Source organism: Oryctolagus cuniculus, chromosome 9 (assembly GCF_964237555.1).
Source record: "Oryctolagus cuniculus chromosome 9, mOryCun1.1, whole genome shotgun sequence".
NCBI lineage: Eukaryota > Metazoa > Chordata > Mammalia > Lagomorpha > Leporidae > Oryctolagus > Oryctolagus cuniculus.
The window spans coordinates 14,867,863-14,885,120 of record NC_091440.1 but is presented as its reverse complement, the minus strand read 5'-3'; the positions used below and the strand labels follow the sequence as shown (position 1 = coordinate 14,885,120).

The window sequence follows — 17,258 nt, the reverse complement described above, 5'->3', positions numbered from 1 at the left end:
GGGTGAAAAAAATAAAAAGAAAACCATGAAGCAACCTTTACAAGGGTAATGTGTGTGGCAGCAGAAGGATGATGTTAAAATAGTAGAAAGGGTATGCAGGAAGGGTTGAACAAATTAAACTTCATTCTTGGGACATACTGAGTTGAATGTTTTACAGACCTTTATCAGAATGTTCACTGGTTAACTGTTGACAGGTCTTCAGCTGTTTCTTAGCCTTCAGATGTCTGTATGAATGGAAGCGTCATTAGGCCCCTAGAACTAGAGAAATGACCCTCTTAGCTTCAAGAAAATTCTCTTGCCCCACAAAAGAGTAACAGAAAAAAATGCTGCTCCAGAGCAACCCAGGAAACAAAGAGAGGAGTAAGGAAGGAAACAGAGAGAGCAAGTCCACACTAATACTAATGCAGAACAACACAGGCTTTGGAATCCAACAGCCTGGGAACTGGTACTGCCTCCACCATCTACTAGCTCTTATCTCTTTGCACCTAAATTTCTGAACTTGTAAGGTGAGTTGCACCTCAAAGGAAAATTGAGATGTGTATAGAAATTGCCCAAGATTATTGCCAGATGCAGCAGGTCTCCCACTACCGGCTACTGTGATTGTGATTTTCCGTGCCTCCTGCTCCTACCCTTCCACCATTACTCTTTCCACTCCACTATTTCACTTACAAATGATCAAGCAAATAAATCAACAGTGATCAATTTACACAAGAGTTTGCCATCAGATTATTCAAAGATTTATGGTTCCCAGTTATGTTTTATTGGTCTACTTATACTGTCCTGACCACTTGAAAGGGGTGTGAGCAGAAAATAGGAAATGAGAGAGCCACCAGTGAATAAATGTTAATCTCAAAGTATAATCAAATAGCCCTGAAAGTGCTATAAATAAATAAGGAAATATAATCTTATACAACTTATTAGGAACACATTTATCATGTGATGAGGCACATGCATAGATTAGTTTCCTAGGGATGTCAGAATTAATTACCACAATCTACTGGGTGTTTTAAAATAGGAGAAATGTACTCTCTCATAGTTCTGGAGGTATGAAGTCTGAAAGTAAGGTGTCAGCAGGGCCACCTGCTCAGAGGCTGTACAGGTGTACTCCTTGCCTCGCCCAAGTTCTGCTGGTGACCAGCAGTACTTGGCATTCCTTGGTCTGTATCTGTAGCACTGCAATCTACTTCCATCTCTATGTGACTGACTTCCCTCTGTATATGTCCACCTAAATCTCCTTCCCCTTCCTCCTATAAAGGCCCCAGTCACTGGCTTTAGCACAAACCTTAATCAAGTATGACCTTACCCTAACCTGATTAAGACTATAAGGATCCTGTTTGCAAACACAGTCATTCACACATGTACTGGTAGTTTAGGACTCAAGTTTCTTTCAGGGCAGATCTTTCAGAGAGACACAATTCCATCTGCTACAACGTACAAAATGAAATATTTTAAGGTAACAAGGTCAATTTTGATGTATGATTCGTGAAATCTATCTTGATACCTTATAGTCAACTACAATAATAAGATATATTTGAAGTGTAATAACATCAAAGAATATTTTTAAAAGCAGTCAAAAATATTGTTTTGGCCCTCAAAATAGTTGAGGATCTGTTTCATCACCATTATCCAGAGAAACAGAGCAAAGATCACGACCCTGCACTAGTGTTTTGAGTCTACTGCTCACCATGGAATTTTATTAAGCATGCCCGTAATTTATTGGGGCTTTGCATTACCCACTTTATACACATGATCTTTGTTTCTCAGCGTAACTCTATGTTGGACAAAGTATAATTCCCACTTTATAGACTACGACCAGGAGCCTCTGGTGAAGAAACTGCCTAGTCTAAAGCCAAACAACTAATGAGTTCTGGAGAGAGAGTCAAGTCCTGGTCCTTCTGGATCCATTGCTTGTGCATTTAACCACAGTGCTCTTTTTATTTTGAGCAAGAACTTTACTTCAAGGAGCCTCTCTAAGCTTTAATTTCCTCCAAGCAATCTGACAGTTTGACTTCCACAGCCATGACTCTGCCCCCCTGCTGTAGTACAGAGACCAGAAAGCCTAGAACTACATTCCAACATGCTTTTGCAAATAGGTTTCTGAATGCTGGGCTCCATCACTTATATCATCTTGTATAAATCTAAAAGGCCACAGTGAGACTGAGGCCACCTCTCTGTCACTTTGTCTAGTTTTCTGCTAAGCAAGGCTGAAGGAAATGGGGTCTAAGAACAGTAGCTTTTCAGTGTCCACTCACCAGGTTCCTGGGTATTAAGGGTATCAAGATGAAGGTAGTGGCTGCACTCAATACTCTGGTAGCCAGTCTCCAGCTCTGTGAATATAGACAGGCAGGAACAGAAGGTAACTTCCTGCCCAACATTTCTGATCCTTGGATTGTTGCTACAGGGATGTGCTATTGAACTCAGAAGTTTCTGAGGCGGCCTCTGAGATAATAATTTCCTGGCTGGTCAGTTCTGAATTGTTATGGAAGTTTTTCTTGATGGCTGAGCCTAGAACTCAATCCTCTAGGCCTTCCCAAAGCTTTATCAGCATCTAATAACCGCAGATGATCTAATAACCTTAAAGACTTCCTGGAATAGATTCAGTTTTATGCCCTGAAACTTCCTTGATTAATACATAAATCAAGAATAATGATACCAACACATAGGACTTTTTTGTAGAAAACTTAATAAAGATGTATCACAGTGTCTATTTGTAAATCTCCTTATGTACCTTCTTCCTCTGCTCTCCTTACTATAAAACCAACAGGAGAAATATTATTAGTTCATGCTAAATATACCCAGCATTATCCATGAGCACATATCAAAATCAAAATCACACCAAGAGAGTATCAATTTGAAAGTCAGAAGATGACTATTTCTATCCAACTTCTTTTTCTTCCACAGTATGGGCTTCTATTGATGAACTTCATTTGTTCATCATATATGGAGAGATTGTTATATATCACATAGTGTGATATTCACATAATGTTACTGCAAATAAAAGGTTGAATTCCCATTGGACATGAATCTCTGGCTCCTGAATAAATTCTTGACAACTCAAAAACATTTTGGGACCCTGACATGATATTTACTTTGTGATAGGATTTGAAGAAAGATAATCTCTGTGAATCTGGCTTTTCTGGGAAATGTTGCTCCCTCAAGCACAAGTGACCAGAGGCATAAGGTCCTGCTTTTCACCAAGGACTATGCACTGGTTCAGTCTGAAAATGGATTTCCACTCAGCACTCAGCCTACTGGCCCACTCTGCAATTGCATACCAGCCCCAAACTCCATCTTTCCTAGAAGACCACTTATATCACAAAGGCAGGGAAAGGTAGACCACAAAAGGGGAAGAATGTCTTCCCAGTTAAAAACTGCCTAGGACAGTAAAGATTGTCAATGGTGTCCAGGTACATCAGAGACCTGTGACATCTCCATCAAAGAAAGTTTACTTCAGGAGCTGGTGCTGCAGCTCAATGGTTATGCTACAACTTGTGTTGGCATCCCTTTATCAGGGCACTGGATGCTTCTGATCCAGCTCCCTGCTAATGCTCCAGGGAAAGCAGCAGCAGGTGGTCCAAGTTCATGGGCTCCTGCCACCCATGTGGGAGACGTGGATGGAACTCTAGGCTCCTGGCTTCAACCTGGCCCAATCCTGGCTATTGCAGCCATTTGGGAGTTAACCAGTACATAGAAGATTTATTTTTCTGTGCCTTTTCCTTTCTGTCACACTGCTTTCAAATAAATAAAATAAATTTTTAAAAAAATCTCTCTTATTTGCTTTTACTCTCAGGCCTGACACCAACATTACTGGAGCATCTGTCTCAGATTTTACCCAGGTGGGTCTCGAAGTCCAAGGATGAGTTAAGAAAAGGACCCCAAGCTTGTCTCCTCAGTGAGCTCTGAGACAGGGAGTCTACCAGATTGCTTGGCCCTCCCTTTTCTGAGCACCTCACACATATCCTTAGCCACTCTGCGGGCTTATTTTCTGAAGAGTGCTTTCAGAAGGAAGGGACAAATGACCTATTTCCAGGGACTAAGAAATACGTAGAAAAGCCTCACAAAACTCAAATATAACACGGCCCCAACCCCCAACATACACACATGCTGTGATTTTGCAAAATCGTGATTCGTCGGAGGTTGGCTTCTGTTTATTTTCTGAACAAAGGCTGCTCCCTGCTTCTTCGTGTGATGGGCGTAATTATCCACATTACCCAAGGCTGCACATGCTATTTTCTTTCCACTAGCTGCAAGACTGGAACACCAACACCAGCAAGAGAAATGGCAGGCCCAGCGTGGCATCAACACGCAGACCACATGCTGCTTTCATGTCTTCTCTGGCTGCCAGAAAGCTGGAAACCCTGACCTTCCCCAGCCTCAGACACAAGGTCTTCCATTTGTCAAATACTGTGCAAGGTACCGGGGGAAGGAGGAAGGGTGCTGAGACAAATGCAGGCTGTGGAGGAAAGGCTGATGTTCTTACCTGGACTAAGAATTTGAAGACCAGGCCATGAGGTAAGAGTATAACCCATAACTATCCATCACATCAGGGAGAAGACTCCCTGTTGTTAGAGTGCTTACCCGTGTCTCCTATAAGGACTAGCAGGGGGGAGGGATCCGTTGCCTTCCTTCACACCTGCACTGCCAGCCACACCTAAGCATCTCAGCTAAAAGCCACATCTCTTGACAGATGACCCCATACATCCCTGAGATCTTCTCTTAAACAACTCATGCAGCGATGAACCAGTTTGTTAGCTCCATTAAGATGACAACCACCTTAACATCTTAATTCATGCAGAACACCATGGGGAAAGGCTGAGGATAGGTAAGCTCAAATCAACTCCCTGGGAAGATTGCAGTCAGGGAAAAACAGCATTGGTTGCCTGCTAGAAGTTTTGCTTTCTGAGTGGTAAGTCTTTACAATCTGTTAGCCTTCTGCAATGTTATTTTGATATGCTTCAGAAACTTAGCAATGGGGTTAGGGCCCTTGCAGGACTGGAAGCATCATGGAAAAGTGGGTGATAGACTGTAAGAGAAGGTTAAAGCCATGATCCAGAAAACAGGTGACAGGTGTCAGCAAGGCTGATGTGAACAATGCTGAGCAATCCCAAGGGAGTTGCAGAAATACCTAGGTTGAGATGCAACAAAGTCTGCCTGAAATAGATAGCTATGTTAAAGGAGTGCCTTCTAAAATACTGAAGAAACTGGGATTCTGTAATGATACATTTCTTATTGTCCCCATGGTTGGCAGGACCTGGGGAAGATTTTTAGCACACTGTGACCTTGCATTTACAACCAGACTCTCATAAATAGCCAGAAGTTCTCACGCTACTTTCTGGAAACCAATGATTCACCCAACTGGACCACAGCCTAGGAGGGGCTCGAAGGCCCAAGCTCAAGCACCCACCTACTAGGGCATTTCTGGAAGCCCAAAGCTGACAGCCTGTGCTCCAAAGATCAAGGGTGCAGAATTAACTGGAAATTCCAACTTGGATCTTTGTTGAGTGAGCATAAAATAAGGCCAGCAAATGTATCCTAGGTCCAGGGAAAACCGCGCTGCTGGAGTAAAGGAAACAGATGCTGGTCTGAGTGAGAATTGAATGTCAAGCCCCTAATCTCAATATGCTCACCTGGTTCTGTCTCAATTCCTCCATTCATTAAATGGCAATCAGGGAGGGAGTTACAAGGCAGTTGTCAATGTGCTTTGTACCTTGATAATCCAAAGGAGGAGGCAGAGCTTGAAGAGGTCCATATTCTTATTTCCTGAATGACAGACCAAAAAAAATTTACTTGATCTACCTATAGTGAGGGCAGCCTGCTCCCCAAAGGGATGAAAGTGAGGTTTTGCTTTCTTGGTTTCTTCCAAGAGTAAATACAAATAATGTAAATATTCTAGAAAAGGCAACAGAGTAATTAAGAGACTTAAATTTTGAGGATAGATCTGCCTCTCCCACACACTTGCTTCTGTTTCTAAGTCAATAACATGAGGAAGATACTTCTACCTGTCTTATGTTAACAATTCCACCTATGCTGACAATTCAAGGAAGGGACACACATCAAGCACTTTTTGCACCAGGTGGCTGACTAGGCTTTGGCATTGGCTTCTACCTCCTTCCTCTGCCTTCCTGCCCTGCAGAGTCTGGGAAATTGGAAACCCTTGCTACTGGGATTCTGCATGCAAATTAGGTCTACACAGCTGATGCATCTGGTACAATTTGGAAGGCAGGTACCTTTGACCTGCCGCTTTTGGCTTCCTGCCAGTAAGCAAGGTGGTGGGATGGGCTGGTTTTTGCAGTCTTGTCCCACAGTTCAACCTCAACTCCTGGGTATAAAGAAGCTGGTTGCAATAGTGTGGCATGGAACGCAAGAGGTGCAGCAGCAGCTTCCACCTGCCCCTTCCTACATGGAACAGAGGTGGAAGCTTCCCTGGTGGGCTGCTCTGGGGACCAGCAACCTAGAGCTCCCTCCTGGCATTTTCCATGATTTTGTCAGCACCAACTTCCTCCCTCCTAATCTTTTCTTTTTTCAAACACCATGAGTCTTTCCTGATCACTTCACTCAACTCTGAGTTACACTCCCATACAGCTCAGTAAACTTACAAAATTAATAAATAACTCTGGCTGGATATCCAGTTGAGGGTTTCCTTTGCACCCAGACCTTAAATACATGTTATTTCAACTCACTTTCTGCCAGATGTGAATGATTATTCCTATTTTATACATAAAGAGGTCCAGCGACTTAAGACCACTCCACTGATGTAATTGACAGCTGAGTAAGCCCACAAAGCTCATAAGACCACAGAATAATCTTAACACTGAACAGAAGTAAAATCCTCATTGCTTTTGCTTTTCTCTGTTTACACCAAGTCAGAGTCACACAGAAAATAAAATAATCCTAGGAGGCCACTGTCATCAATTAGCTGGTTTTTGGAAACTTTCAAACTAATGAAAGATGAAACTCAAAAATTAATAGTGACTCACTTAAAACAAGAAGCAGCACCCACCCTTAATGATGTTAGAACCAGATAAAATGGAGTTCTTTAAAGCACAGAACTATGGGGTGGACAGTTCAGATTTCAATTCGGATATTTAGGATCTGTACTGCAGTGCCTGAGTTCAAGTCCCAGCTCTGCTCCCATTCCCAGCTTCCTGCTAATGCACACTCTGGGAGGCAGCAGGTTATGGCTGCAGTAGTGGGTTCCCTACCACCCACACAGGAGAACTGGCTTGAGTTCCCAGTCTCGGGCTTCAGCCTAGCCCAACCCTGGCTGTTTTGAGCATCTGAGGATTGAATCAGTAGGCAGGAGCTTTCTCCCTGTCTCCTCTCTGTCTCTGCCTTTCAAACACTTTTTTTTTAAATCATCAAAACTCAGAATTGCTTAAAAACAACTATGAAACTAAGGATGCAGACTATCACTAGCATGAGAATGGCTCACAGAGCTTCAGTGACAGAGTGTAATTAAGCAAAGGCTGCTCCCTCCTGTGTGTGTATCTGTGTGTGTCTGTGTGAGCTGTCGGAGATGCTAAGGCTTCTGGTTTCCTGGGAGACATCAGACTCCAGTGACCATCAAGTTCAACCCACAGACTCTACAGTGGCCTTCCTTACACTAACTGTATGGCAGCCTATGATGCTTCCTCCAAAACTTTCCACCTGTCTTCTTCCTGGGTCCTGGCATGGTGCACAGTCTTTTCTGACCCTCTTTCCACTTGCTCTCACACAGGAACAGGCAGCCCTTATTGAAATCTCTGCATAGTGGATCTAAGTGCTAAACCCATCGCAACTCAGAGAAGGAAAGCACGGATTTGCTTTTCCCCAGAGATCTGTGATACAACAGGCCCTGGGGAGGCTGCATTCATTAAGACAATCCAACCCGAGACCCAGAGAACCAAGGTCTCACTTGATGCCTCATCCCACTTGACCACCGGCTCTGCTTTCACTATTACAACTGTTACAGTACATTCTAATGGCTGGAAATGACAGCATTTTATTCATCAAATGGCTCTATTCCTCAGGAAAGCCAACAGCCAGTGCATGGTAACAGGCTATTGACAGAAAATGGAGTGCATATGTGATGGAAGCTGGTCCCACTTCCCTGTCACCTTATTCCTTTGGGGGTCAAATGTTCCTGTTTACCAACTCACAGGTAAGGCCCGACAGCAGTCTAACAGCACCCCCAGAGAACTACGCAGAGAGCTCAGGCAAGGTGAAATGAGATCCAACACAACATTCTGACTTCAAGATGCGAGTCCTGGGATGATGAAAACATCTGTTAGTCCTAGATTAGAGCAAGAGCAGAGCACAATAGTGGCTCTCCTGCTTTCAATGACAAAACATGCAAACCACAAATCTGGTCAGGTACCCTCTTACATCTTGGTCAAGGACCTATGTTACAGTCCCATAAGACTGTATCATCATGAGACATCACAGTTGTTTTAGTTTGTGTAGACACACCCTACCACATCCGCACAATAGTGAAATCCTCACAATGCGATCCACTGTTAAGTAACACATGAACTGCATTATCTAAAACCCATGGAAGAAGGTCTGTTTTCCATGAGAGGCAGAATTTACAGACTTAAAACAATAAACCCAATATGAATTCTCAATTAGCAAATGCCACATTTTTTTAAAAGCTCACTTTCATCTTCTATGAGCAAGAGGAAGTTTTGCAGGAGAAATCCCTCAGGAGTTTTTGGAAATAATAGGCCCTGAAACAGGGTCAATTTAAGGCGATACATCTTTCTTTGCTACTTTAACAGATTGTTCAAATGACCCATCTGGCCTTGGAGAAGAGCCGTATCCTCACTTTGAGAATTTCCAGGGCAGTAACTGTGTGTTAGTCACTGATTTTTATTTATTTATTTATTTTAGCATCCAGTCACTTGGCAGGCAAATTCAATGGAGGAATAAGTAAGCGAGTATAGCGTCTTTGAGGGTTAAAACATTTAATCTTTTTTATGTTTTTAGCTAAGTGTCATATATTCACTGAAATTTCTTTAATGGACATATGATAGAATATTATTCAGGCTTAAAAAGGAAATTCTGAGTCCAGCATTGTGGCATACTGGGTTAAGTCACCACCTGTGTCTAGCATCCCTTATGAGCACTAGTTCAAGTCCCAGCTCAAACTAGTCCGCTTCTGATCCAGCTGCCTGTGAATGTGCTGGGAAAACAGCAGAAGATGACCCAAGTGCCCAGGCTCTCGTCACCCATTTGTGAGACCTTGATGGAGTTCCAGGCTCCCAGCTTCAGCCGACCCAGACCTGGCCATTGTGACCATTTAAGGAGTGAATCAGCTGATGGTAAATCTCTCTGCGTCTTCCCCCCAACCCCCTACCCTGTAACTGCCTTTCAAATAAATAGACAAAGCATTAAAAATATAAAGGAAATTCTGACACAAGAAACAACATGGATATACCTTGAAGACATTGTGTTACATTAAATAAGCAAAACACAGAAAGACCTATAGTGTGTGATTCCACTTGTATGAGGTTTTCAGAGCAGTCAAATGCATGTGATCAGAAGGGAGGATGGTGGTCGCCAGGCGATGGGGGAGGAGGAATGGAGTTTTTGTTTAATAGCATAGAGTGACAGTTTTACAAAATGAAGACGTTCTAGAGATTGTTTGCACAACAACATGAATACACGTAATGCTTCTGAATTGTATGTACCCTTAAAAATGGCCAATGGTGAATTTTACATTATGTGTACTTTACTGAAATTTTTAAAATTCTTCAATAGATTTAAGGGCTTACTGAGAGATTGCATTTTTCTTTGGAGACCCTTAGCTATGCCAAAAAGATTATATCGAGATCATAATGGACTTCACACAACCCGGGAAATGGCATTTGTTCATTCAGTAGGAAAAAACCTGTGAGCAAGTGCTAAACTTGACCCGGGCAAGCTTCAGGGGTTCACTTTTGAGGGTTCTGAGGAAAGCAGTTGATTTCTGAGGGAGAAGAAATTGTCAGAAAGATGTCAGTCAGCGTGCTCCCAAGCAACTGTCACTGGCGTCTCGGAGTTCTCATTCAACAGGCCTGCCCACATTGCACAAGAGTTTCCCAGATAATCTGGAGAAGGATTTCCTCCTCTTATCTCTTAACCAAATGCCTGGCTGATAGTATCCACACTGCAACACATAATACATGTTTCCATGGCTGAAAAGGATTAACAGCTGGCAACATGAATAAAGGACCACATTAGGGAATTATCTGGAATTTGATAAGTCAGTACATAAAGGGAGCAATATTAATTCCAGGGCTTATTTGAGGTTTAATGTCCAAAACCTCCTAAGCTATTAATTAGAGGAAACTGGATGCTTCTACAATAAAACACGTATCTCAGTGGTATGTCTTATGGTCTGGCATTTATCTGGTATATGATGTTTTATGGTCTGGCATTTATCTGGTATATGCAAAAGACGTGCTACCCTGGTACACAGCACTTATGTATTTTGCTCTGGTATACAGGCTGGTCTATTATAAACAATGCTTACATGAATATTCATGTACAGGTTTTTGTATTAACTGTTTTCAGTTTTTTTGGCTATATATCTAGGATAGAATTGCTGAGCTATGTAGTAATTCAGTACTTATCCTTTTGAGGAACTCTCAGGCTGTTTTCCAACATAAATGTACCATTTTACATCCAGGAAGTCACCTGTGAGGGTACCACCTTCTGCATATCCTTACCCACACTTCTGTTATCTTTCATCTTCTTAGTCAACTAGTAGCTATGAAGTGGTATCTCACTGAGTCACTGTCCATTCTTGCTTCACAATTCTTTTAGAAGTACATTCTAGCTTCTCCTTGATTAATTTTAAGGTTTCTTTTCCATTTGTGTCTGCAGTGTATCTAAATTCCCAACTACTGATTTACTTTATCATATTTAATGGGATTTTTAAATTTTTACCTATCTATTTTTAAGGTGAACAAATTTCATGTATCTCATTTATGCAGATTTAGGAGATTAAGTAGGATTTATGCTGCTTCTGTCTGAGAAATCCCAGCTTTCATAACACCAAAGGAAATTCTCAGCCCTCTCTTTTATGACATCCGCCACATCATCGCTTCTGATCTCAGAACTGCTCCCAGAAGGTACTGGCTTTTGCCATCTCAACTTCTCACTTAAATCCTTTACCTCTTTATATTTATGATGCACTCTGGATAATTTTCTCATGTTTCTATTTCCAGTTCACCAATTTATCCATGTGTAATTTACAATTAACCAATCACTGAAGGGTTTCTTTTTCATCAATGATAATATTTTCCTTTGCTGAGAGCTCTATTTGGCTCACTTTGAAATATGCCCAGATTATTTTTGACATTTTCTTCCTTTCGTCTCGATTTTTAAACCATTTTAATAATTTTTATTTATCTCAGACATACATAATCCAGAACACTTTTAAACTAATTCTAGGACCTGAATTCCCTCGGAGCCTAATTCTGTAATGTTTACTATTGTCTTAGTCATTCATCTTTCTCCCTTCCCGTGTTTTGCAATATCTGGTGGACAATTCTCAAATAACCAAAGTCAATAAAACTTTAACATCAAAAGGGGTCATAGCTGTGCAATATCCCTGGGGTGTCTAGCAAAATAAATGTCAGGAAGGATACTTTACACAAGAGTTTCAATGGACTTCCACAAACAGTACACCTTACTCCTGACTTCTTTCTCTTATCTCTCACACCTAATCCTTACTGAGACCTTAGGGACTGTTGCAACCACCTCACTTACTTACTGCTTCCAAGTGACCCTCTCCAAAGAACTCTGTCCTAACAATCAGACGGACCTTTTACAACTGTGCATCACACCATATAACTCCCTTCCTTAAAAATTTCTAGTTGGGGGATCCAAGATGGCTGAATACTGAGAGCCACACTGACTTCAGCATAAAAACAAAGACCATGTTCCTAAGGGACTGACTGATAGAAATTCTCAACGTAAAAGTGACACAACATAACAGAGACCCTGTGGGATGGGGAGAAAAGAGGAAAACCATGCCAACGTGTTTGGCGATACCACCAGCCAATTCTGCATCTATGCAGCTGTCTGCCACCTGGGAAACACCATCTTCTCCTGAAAAGACAGGAAGAAGTTGCTGTGGTGCCCCAACAACAGCAGCTTGAACTGAGGGAGAATTCCACAGTCCTCCAACAACTTCAAGTCCAGCCTGGGGAGCTGACGGGAGTCTGAACAACTACTTTGCTCTGAAAAATTAAGCCACATCGCCTCCATCTCTTCCTATACCTTCCCAAAGTGCCAGTTCAAATTGAGTGTGGCAGAATCTTGGCTGAACTATGTTCCAACTCAGCAGACAGAACATCATCATGTTGCTACATGAAGTCATCAAAGACAAGTCAGGGTAATTTTCAGGATAGAGGGTAGAATCCACGAATCCTGCAACTATGAGAGTTCTTGGCATTAGCTCCAGAGCTGTGCTTATGCACTCTACGTAACCCATGGGAGTTCCCCTCAGTTTCTTGGGGTTAGCACCAGCAGCAGCCCACAAAACATCTGGGCCTAACCAGAAAGTTCCCTCTGTATTTCTTAGCTCATAGCGTTGGGAGCCCCAGGAACAAATTCTAGCTACACCCTTGCATATGTGAGAACTGGGGGCAGTTCCATGTCTGTCATCTGGAACTGGGACTGCTAATGTTGGTATTATAATCTTTGGATTAACTAGCATTTACTCACAGTACGTGGAGTGCACTATCACATTTTTCTGCTTCAGGCAGGTGACTGCCACTAACCCCAACACCTGATCCCCACCCTAGGAGTTCTGGGTAATGATCCCAGTGTATCCTACAACAGGACTGTAACAATTAGTACTAATTTCCTCAAACCCACTGTATTCTACTAGTGGAGCTTAGGGAAGAACTTGGCTGCATTCTACCTCTCTGGACCTATACCCGCTAGTACAAAATCTCCTATATACCCAGTGGTCACCTTGTAGTATTGTAGCATGCTTCAGCTCACTTGCCTTAGTCTTAGGACTAGGAGTTTTGGTGTTATAAGCCCCAGCACCAGTAACATTCTCCCAACAGAACCAGGGAAAGGCCCTATCCATGTCAATACTAGAACCACAGCTATTGGTGCCATAAGCCCCAGGAGCAAGAAGGCTTCCCAGTGAGACAAGAGGACAGCAGACCTTGTATCCCCCAGCACCAAAAACAAGGCCCTGGCTATCACAACCCATAGAATAACTGACATCCGAGTCTCTGGGGACTAAAGATCCACAGCCTAGGAAGCTCACATTCACCTCAAAATCACACTTGTACTCCTATGAACTGCTGCAGTGTTATGTATAGATATAGCTGACACTGATTAAAGAAAGGAATTTTACTTCTTCGCTCAACAAAAACCAAAGCCAAATAAACAAGCCAGTCACACTGTGCATCCATCTAAACTATAAACCATTTTCAAATAAAACCTGCTAGATAAAGATGAAACTATTCTACCAGATGTACAGACATCAATGTAGAGACATAGGAAACATGAAGAAACTCCAATTCCTCTAAAGCTATTCAAAACATTTGAAAAGAAGGGAATCCTCTAAACTCCTTCTATGAAGCCTGCATCACCTTTATTCCTAAACCTGAGAATGATACAACAGAGAAAGAGTATACAGACCAATTTCCTTGATTAACATAGATGCAGAAGTCCTCAGTAAAATACTAGCCAACTGAATCCAACAATACACCAGAAAGATCATTCACCTGAACTAAGTGAGATTGATTGCTGGTACACAAGGCTGGTTCAACAGTCTCAAAACAATGTGATACATCACATTAACAAAATGAAGAATAAAAACCATATGATTATTTCAATAGATGCAAAGAAAACATCTGATAAAATGCAATGTACTTTCATGATGAAAATGTTAAGCAAAGTGGGTATAAAAGGAACATTCTTCAACACAATCCAGGCAATTTATGACAAACCCACAGCCAGCATCCTATAGAATGGGGAAAAGTTGGAAGCAATCCCACTAAGGTCCAGAACCAGACAAGAATGCCCACTCTCACCATTGTTATTCAATATAGTCCTGGAAGTTTTAGCCAGAGCTACTAGGCAAGAAAAATGAATCAAAGGGATACAAATCAGGAAGTAGAAAGCAAAATTACCCCTTTTCACAGAAGACATGATTCTATATACATGGGATCCAAAAGACTCCACAAAGAAACTACCAAAATTCATAAAGGAGTTTGGTAAAGTGACAGGATATAAAATCAACACACAAAAAGCAAGAGTCTTTGTATACACAGGTAATACCACTGCTGAGAAAGAACTTTGAAGATCAATCCTATTCACAGAAAAAATAAAATACATTGGAATACATTTAACCAAGGATGTCAAAGATCTCTAGATGAGAATTACAAAACATTAAAGAAAGAAATAGAGAAGGATACAAAAAAAGAAAAAATTTTCAATATCATCAAAATGTCCATACTACCAAAAGAAATTTATAGATTCAATGTAATAACCAATCAAAATGCCAAAGACATTCTTCTCAAATATAGAAAAAACGATCCTGAATTTCATATAGAAATACAGGAGACCCCAAATAGCAAAAACAATCTTATCCAACAAAAACAAAGCTGGAGGCATCACAATATAAGATTTCAAGACATACTACAAGACAGTTGTAATCAAACCAGCCTGGTACCAGTATAAAAACAGATGGATAAACCAATGGAACAGAATAGAAATGCCAGAAATCAACCCAGGCATCTAGAACAAACTTATCTATGGCAAAGAAGCTACAATCAATCCCTGGAGCAAGAACAATCTCTTCAACAAATGGTTCTGGGAAAACTGGATCCCCACTTGCAGAAGTATGAAGCAAGACCCCTACCTTCCACCTTTCACTAAAATCCACTCAAAATGGACTAAACACCTAATTCTATGACCCGACACCATGAAATTATTAGATAACATTGGGAAACCCTACAAGACATCAGCATAGACAAAGAGTTCTTGGAAAAGACCCCAGAGGCACAGGCAATCAAAGCTAAAAATGACAAATAGGATTACATCAAATTGAGAAGCTTCTGCATGCAAAAGAAACACTCAGCAAAGTGAAAAGGCAACTGACAGAATGGACGAAATTATTTGCAAATTATACAACTGATACAGAAATAATAACCAGAATATTCAAACAAATCAAGAAACTCAAAAACAACAAAACAAACAATCCAGTTAAGAAATGGGCAAAGGACTTAAACAGGCATTTTTGAAAAGAGGAAACCCAAGTGGCCAACAAACACATAAAAAATGCTCAGGATCGATGAAAAAGGAAACGTAACAACAGACACCACAGAAATAAAAAGAATCATCAGAAATTACTACAAGGACTTCTATGCCAGCAAACAGGGAAACCTATCAGAAATGGATAGATTCCTGGACACATGCAACCTACCTAAATTGAACCAGGAAGACATCGAAAACCTAAACAGACCCATAACTGAGACAGAAATTGAAACAGTAATAAAGGCCCTCCCAACAAAGAAAAGCCCAGGACCAGATGGATTCACTGCTGAATTCTACCAGACGTTTAAAGAAGAACTAACTCCAATTCTTCTCAAACTATTCAGAACAATCGAAGAAGAGGGAATCCTCCCAAATTCTTTCTATGAAGCCAGCATCACCTTAATTCCTAAGCCAGAAAAAGATGCAGCACTGAAAGAGAATTACAGACCAATATCCCTGATGAACATAGATGCAAAAATCCTCAATAAAATTCTCGCCAATAGAATGCAACAACATCAGAAAGATCATCCACCCAGACCAAGTGGGATTTATCCCTGGTATGCAGGGATGGTTTAATGTGCGCAAGACAATCAATGTGATTCACCACATTAACAGACTGCAGAAGAAAAACCATATGATTATCTCAATAGATGCTGAGAAAGCATTTGATAAAATACAACACCCGTTCATGATGAAAACTCTAAGCAAACTGGGTTTGGAAGGAACATTCCTCAATACAATCAAAGCAATCTATGAAAAACCCACAGCCAACATCCTATTGAATGGGGAAAAGTTGGAAGCATTTCCACTGAGATCTGGGACCAGACAGGGATGTCCACTCTCACCACTGCTATTCAATATAGTTCTGGAGGTTCTAGCCAGAGCTATTAGGCAAGAAAAAGAAATTAAAGGGATACAAATTGGGAAGGAAGAACTCAAACTATCCCTCTTTGCAGATGACATGATTCTTTATTTAGGGGACCCAAAGAACTCTACGAAGAGACTATTGGAACTCATAGAAGATTTTGGCAAAGTAGCAGGGTATAAAATCAATGCACAAAAATCAACAGCCTTTGTATACACAGACAATGCCATGGCTAAGGAAGAACTTCTAAGATCAATCCCATTCACAATAGCTACAAAAACAATCAAATACCTTGGAATAAACTTAACCAAGGACGTTAAAGATCTCTACGATGAAAATTACAAAACCTTAAAGAAAGAAGTAGAAGAGGATACCAAGAAATGGAAAAATCTTCCATGCTCATGGATTGGAAGAATCAATATCATCAAAATGTCCATTCTCCCAAAAGCAATTTACAGATTCAATGCAATACCAATCAAGATACCAAAGACCTTCTTCTCAGATCTGGAAAAATTGGTGCTGAAATTTATATGGAGGCACAAGAGACTTCGAATAGCTAAAGCAACCTTGTACAACAAAAACAAAGCCGGAGGCATCACAATACCAGATTTCAGGACATACTACAGGGCAGTTGTAATCAAAACAGCATGGTACTGGTACAGAAACAGATGGATAGACCAATGGAACAGAATAGAAATACCAGAAATCAACCCAAACATCTACAGCCAACTTATATTTGATCAAGGATCTAAAACTAATTCCTGGAGCAAGGACAGTCTATTCAATAAATGGTGCTGGGAAAATTGGATTTCAACATGCAGTATCATGAAGCAAGACCCCTACCTTACGCCTTACACAAAAATCCACTCAACATGGATTAAAGACCTAAATCTACGACCTGACACCATCAAGTTACTAGAGAACATTGGAGAAACCCTTCAAGACATTGGCACAGGCAAAGAGTTTCTGGAAAAGACCCGGGAGGCACAGTCAGTCAAAGCCAAAATTAACTATTGGGATTGCATCAAATTGAGAAGTTTCTGTACTTCAAAAGAAACAGTCAGGAGAGTGAAGAGACAACCGACAGAATGGGAAAAAATATTTGCAAACAATGCAACAGATAAAGGGTTAATAACCAGAATCT

General features: G+C 41.1%; 1 long non-coding RNA gene across 13 annotated transcripts in view; it reads right to left on the bottom strand.

Moving 5' to 3' along the window:
• LOC103349100 (uncharacterized) overlaps nt 1–17,258 on the bottom strand; it is a 159,540-nt gene that overhangs the window by 106,237 nt on the left and 36,045 nt on the right. Inside the window, exons 2-4 of one of the 13 annotated variants that reach the window (XR_011378725.1) lie at nt 5,628–5,760; nt 2,253–2,327; nt 160–224 (exon numbers count right to left, since the gene is read on the bottom strand). The exons of 9 other annotated variants lie outside the window; for them this stretch is intronic. This is a non-coding gene — a long non-coding RNA (uncharacterized lncRNA). Of the gene's footprint in view, nt 1–159; nt 2,328–5,627; nt 5,761–17,258 lie in introns of all 13 variants that reach the window. 3 more of the 13 variants (XR_011378724.1, XR_011378730.1, XR_011378728.1) reach the window with 3 other exon arrangements.